This window comes from Trachemys scripta, chromosome 1, assembly GCF_013100865.1.
Source record: "Trachemys scripta elegans isolate TJP31775 chromosome 1, CAS_Tse_1.0, whole genome shotgun sequence".
In the NCBI taxonomy this organism is placed as follows: domain Eukaryota; kingdom Metazoa; phylum Chordata; order Testudines; family Emydidae; genus Trachemys; species Trachemys scripta.
The window spans coordinates 38,117,711-38,123,057 of NC_048298.1; the positions used below are offsets into that span (position 1 = coordinate 38,117,711).

Here is a 5,347-nt window from a genome sequence, read left to right on the forward strand (position 1 = left end):
GGGGCTGCCCGGCAAACCGTGAAGCCGGTAGCGCTCGGGCAGCCCTTTCCACGTGGCTGGGAGTGGGGGGAGGGAGGGGGCGGAGTCAGGGCGGGGAAGGGGTGGAGTCAGGGCGGGGCTGGGAGAAATGGGCAGGGCCAGGGCCCATGGAGGGTCCTCTTTTTTTTATTTGTTAGATATGGTAACCCTAATTTTACACAACTCACTATTTCCACTTTGTCAATGTGAGTTTTGGCCAAGGAAGGAATAAAAGGTCAGGGTCCTTAGTATCCAAATATTGCTCTTTAAACTGATCTATTCAGCTAACCTAAACTGGGTTTATTTATTTTAGCAAGGCATTAGAGGGCCCGTGTCAGGTCCAAGTTGGCCTCATTGAGGTTTTTATGCAAGAAAGCTTCTACGAAACCTAACTATAACAGAAGCATTTTCACTTTTAAAAGTTCCAAGAGAACCAGCTATTTTTAAACATACTAACATTCCCCTGCAGTATTTGCAAGCCGAACCTGACAACATAACAGAGCCTGCACGTAAAATTTTTAAACAAAAATGAACTGAATACTTGATTTTTTTTTTTTTTTTTGGTTCAAATAAAAGGCAAAAGAAACAAGTATATTGGGAAGTGAGGGGGAGAGAAGAGGATTAAATCATCTAAGGTCCTGATCCTGCAGACATTTATGCATGTGCTCACCTGTTATTCATTGGGTAGTCCCATTGAACTTGACAGAACTAGTTACTAAGTAATAATTAAGCATGCGTATTTGCAGCTTCAGAACCTAAGGAATTTAGGCTTGTTGTTATTTTAGGTACGTTTAACCAACTTTACATTGGAATATACTCATTCTAGTTCTGTAAAATTGATGAGCACTTACACAAGAGGCAATGCCAAACTACTCCATAATATTCACTACATGCCTTCAGAATTTTCTGCTTGAAGAAGGAAATGGGAAGAGGAAAGTGATAGTGATATAAGTTCAGCAATTAGTTTACTATCGTTTCATGTTGCCATTAAATGTTTGTTGGCAATGCTTCAAATGTTGCAAAACTTAAATTAAGCTTGGCACAGTAATTTTTTTTACTTGTCAGTTCAATATTTAACACACCAAATGGCACAATAGTCTAAATATCATTATTTCAACCTTATAGGCATTTAGGTTTTTCAAATTTCCAATACATAAGGGCTTATTTGTTTGCTATAGAGCTATCAGAATCAATAAGAGTGATTTCTCCTTTGTCACCACCATAGCTTTTAAAGAAAGTAAGAGCATGAATCCTTTCATTTCCTCAGTCCCCAAGGCTAAGATCCAAACAAGTTTCAACATACTGGCCTCAAGTCATTTGGACTCAAACAAATTATTGAAACATGATGGTAACTCAACTGGAAGAAATTTGGTGGATTTTATTTTGTTTGTGTCTTTTTGGACAAACTTCCTAAAAGTTAATCCAAGTTTATAAATAGATTTTAGGCCTTGATCCAACTCCCACTGATGTCAAGGGAAAGATTCACTGGGGGCTAGATCATGCTCTTAATTCATCATCTTCTTAGATTTCAGAGATTTTTACAAACATTAACCCTTGTTTTGTTACATTTGCTATGTGCATTTTCTAAAAAGTAAAAACATATTGCTGGTCATTCTCAAGTATGCATTCTAACATTAAATGGCCAAAATCAAGGACTGTTCAGTTAAGTTTTCCAGTAGTTTCTTTTGAAACATAAGAAACAGATTCAGCAAAGCAGTGAAAAACTGTTACAACCAAACTCACTGTGCAGAAAAATCTGTAGTTTAGTAGCTTCTCAGTGGGGAAATAATTCTTTTCAGTGTGCATTGACATTTACTGGGATAATTCTGTTTGGGAAATATTTCCCAGATTATGGGAAACTCTTCTTATATTGCCTTTCCCAAGTTGGTAGCAATCTTGGGATAACTGACAGGTCTATTAATTAGCACATTTCTAATAGACTGTCAGAGTGTTCGATCAAAGCTTTGGATGGGAGCTTTTTACTACTCTACAATATGACTCCAGCTATGCAGAATTAATTGGTGATCCTAGTGCAAGTTCTTGTGGGTCTCTGGATCACAAAAAAATGGCTGTATAGAGGACTTCAGTGTCCAGAAATACCATTTCACAAACAGTGCTTTCACTTAGTTCTTGTATTACTTCAAATGCTCTTTTCTTGAGTAGAGAGCACCACTCTGAATTCTAGTTCCTACTACTCAAGTTAAAAATCCCATAAAGCCCTTTAGAGATACGAACATTCATAAGGGCTGAGGTCACGGGTGGTAGGCCTAGGATTAGACTTCCTCTGCTAGCTTTGTTTTGGCTTGTGGTTGCAGGCATGCTCTCTGTTCCATCCTAGGGAGCAGGCACAGTACTGAAATTTACAAGAAGTTGGCTCTCTGACAGTTGAAGAGGAATGCAGAGTAGAAGGATGGGCCCCATATGCATAGGTAATTACACACACAGCACCCTAAATTCATTATTAATGGATCACCCACCTGGATTTATCTACAGCATGGTACACAATCCTCATCCCAGAAGGGTAATGAAAGGAGAAAAAGGAATAAATTCTTAAATTCAGCTTTGGGCCTGACAACCTTAGTGTCCCTTTACACCAATGGTAGAGAAATCCCAAGTAAATCCTAAATCTTAACCCCTTCTTACTTCTAATCCAACTTTAAATTGGATACAAATAAGGAAATTGATAACATTTATCTTGGATGTGTTACCTGTTAAATGCCGTATGCAGTTTAGAATAAATTAAGAAAATCTTTGTCAGAAGAAACAGGAATCATCACATTGAAGGAAACATTAACACAATTACAGAGGTTTTTAGTGTTTCAGCAGAAGTCATTTAAAAAAAAAAGTTATGGATAGCACCATAGTACCCTAGCACACAATGAACGGACTAATAATTTTTGCCAACAGATTGACAAGAGGTAATGTGACAGTTCACCTTCTGGATATTTGTCCCCAATCTTTGGTTAACCCACAAGTTACTTTATTGATTCAGTGATCGTTTTTGTCATAGCCTGCCATAAAAACTGACGTTACAGAAAGCTCATAAGTAGGGACTGAGAGAGACAGTAACTTGAATTACAGCATAACCAAGCACAGCAAAGATTTTACACAATTCCAAAGCAAACAGTATGAGTCACAAACCCTATAGAAACTGCAAGTTTCATTTGCCTATAGTGCATGCAAGTAATTGTTCTTTAAAAGAAAAAAAAAGCAAGTGTTTGGAGAGAAAGTTTAAAGCAGACTAACAAAATAAAACAAGGCATTTGCATTAAAATCCAAATTAGCTTCTGAATTGAAGCTAGTGGTCTGAAGAACTCAAGTGTCAAAATGGCTCTTAACCAAGTGCTAGCCACACAAGAGAGAATGGGTTACAATTATTCTGTCGTGAAACGATAATTACAAAACTCGAGGTTAATAATGAACTATAAATCCAGTGCTATATACCAGAATATTGGAGCTAAAAATCTCTCTGGACAAGAGGATGTTTCTCAAATTTCTGCTTAAGATCACAAAGCTTTTATTTTTTTATTCTCTTACATAAAAATTGTGTTTAACTCTCACACGCTGGGTTTGATACAATCGCAATCCACGTAGCTCGCTACATCGGCATTTAGAAAAGGAAAATTTTCAGATTTGTTTAGATTGCAGGCTAACAAGCGCAATCAACGTTCAACGCGACATAGCCTACGAAGCCCTGGGTTTTGCCTTAATGAAAGCCATATGCCGTTCAGAGCGAGGGAAGAACACGGTCCAAAGCTCATTTTAAAGTTTTTGACTCCTCCGAACCCAGTTAGAGGTGAGATTCAAACTGGGTCTCATCTGAGAGCGCTCTGCGCGTTTTGTTTCATGCCTTGGCTCTCCCTTTCCCTCGGAGGTTAACCACATGCTGACTAGGGAACAGTGGAAGTTGCCATACAGGCAATTAGGAGGCAGAGCTTTCAAGAGGGGAAACTGATTTATTAGTCTCAGATTTGTGTATCCTTCCCCCTCACACAAACAAGCACAAAAGGGCCCCGCTGCCTTCAACTGGTGGAGCCACCGTGGGGAAAAGTCCCCAAGGCAGAGGGAGGGGGAGAATCAAACTTACCCAAGTTGGAGAGCAGGGCTGGGCAGCGCCTTTGCGCCCTGCTGCTCGGCAGCAGATCCCAGCTCAGGCTGCCGCGGCTCCGGCTCCTCCCATCTCACAGCAGCTCAGCCAAGCATCCCCCCTAGCCACCGCGCAGCGACAGCAGCCAACTCGTTGCCCATTTCCCGAGGAGCCGCCCGCCGCAGCCCGAGTCTGAGCCCCGGCAGCCGCGCCCGGGAGAAGGAGAGAGAGCGAAAGGAACCACCCAGAGCCCAATTAATCATCACATGATGAGCCTGAGCCTCCGCCTCCACCTACGCGCTCCTGCCGCCTGCGCCGGGGAGCCAGAGGAGCGGCGAGGGAGAGACACACCTGTAGGCGCTGCACATATCCGCCGTGCGCACCCGGCGAGACAGGAAACTGAAAAAACAGCCCAGGGAAAGGGGGGGAGACGGGCTCCCCCTCCCACTGTCCTCCTCCTCAGTCCCCACCCCCTGCCTCTGCTCCGGATCCGCTTGCACACGCCTCTCCTCCCGGGAAAGCCAGACAGACAACAACTAATCACCCTCTTCTTCCTCCCGCCCCTCTTCCTCAGCGCAGCAGCCAGCCACCCGGCCGGGCTCGCCCTGGGGGCCAGGGGCTTGGCTTGCGGGCAGCGCGCCTGGGGCTAAATGTCCCTGGGGAGAAGGGCTGGCGCTGGGGGCCAGGGCTGCGGTTAATGATCTGCTCCCCGCGGGCTGCGGGAGGGAAAGGGGAGGTGGTGATCTGCTCCCCGCGGGCTGGGGCAGGTGATCCCGTGCGCCAGGGGCTGCAGATGCTGATCTCGTGCCCAGGGGCTGCAGGAGGGGGCTGGGGCCGCTGATCTTGTGCTCGGGGGCTGCAGACGGTGATCTCGTGCCCAGGGGCTGCAGGAGGGGGCTGGGGCCGGTAATCCCGTGCCCGGCGGGAGGCTGGGGACGGTGATTACGTTCCCCGGGGGCTGCAGACGGTGATGTGGTGCCTGGGGGCTGCAGGAGAGGGAAGGGGCCGGTGATCCCGTGCCCGGAGGGGGGTGGGGCCGGTGATCCCGTGCCCGGAAACTGCAGGAGGGGCCGGTGATCCCGTGCCTAGGGGCTGCAGGAGGGGGCAGGGGCTAATGGTGGTGATCGGAGGTATTGTGCGCCGTGCTGCTGGCGAGGAGCGGAGACAGTGAAGCAGCTTCGTCTCTCTGGCCGCGGTTGGTCCCCGCGGGCGGAAGGTAGCGGGTTCCCACGCCTTCCCTGG

The 5,347-nt window shown here is 45.8% G+C and overlaps 1 protein-coding gene across 1 annotated transcript in view; it reads right to left on the minus strand.

Annotated features, from left to right (window-relative positions):
- Window positions 1-4,434, minus strand: part of PLXNB2 (plexin B2) — a 346,449-nt gene extending 342,015 nt beyond the window's left edge. The window contains exon 1 of the mRNA XM_034767793.1: window positions 4,106-4,434. The gene's annotated coding sequence lies outside the window, so the exon portion shown is untranslated. The remainder of the gene's footprint in view (window positions 1-4,105) is intronic.
- Between the last annotated feature and the right edge of the window lie 913 nt (window positions 4,435-5,347).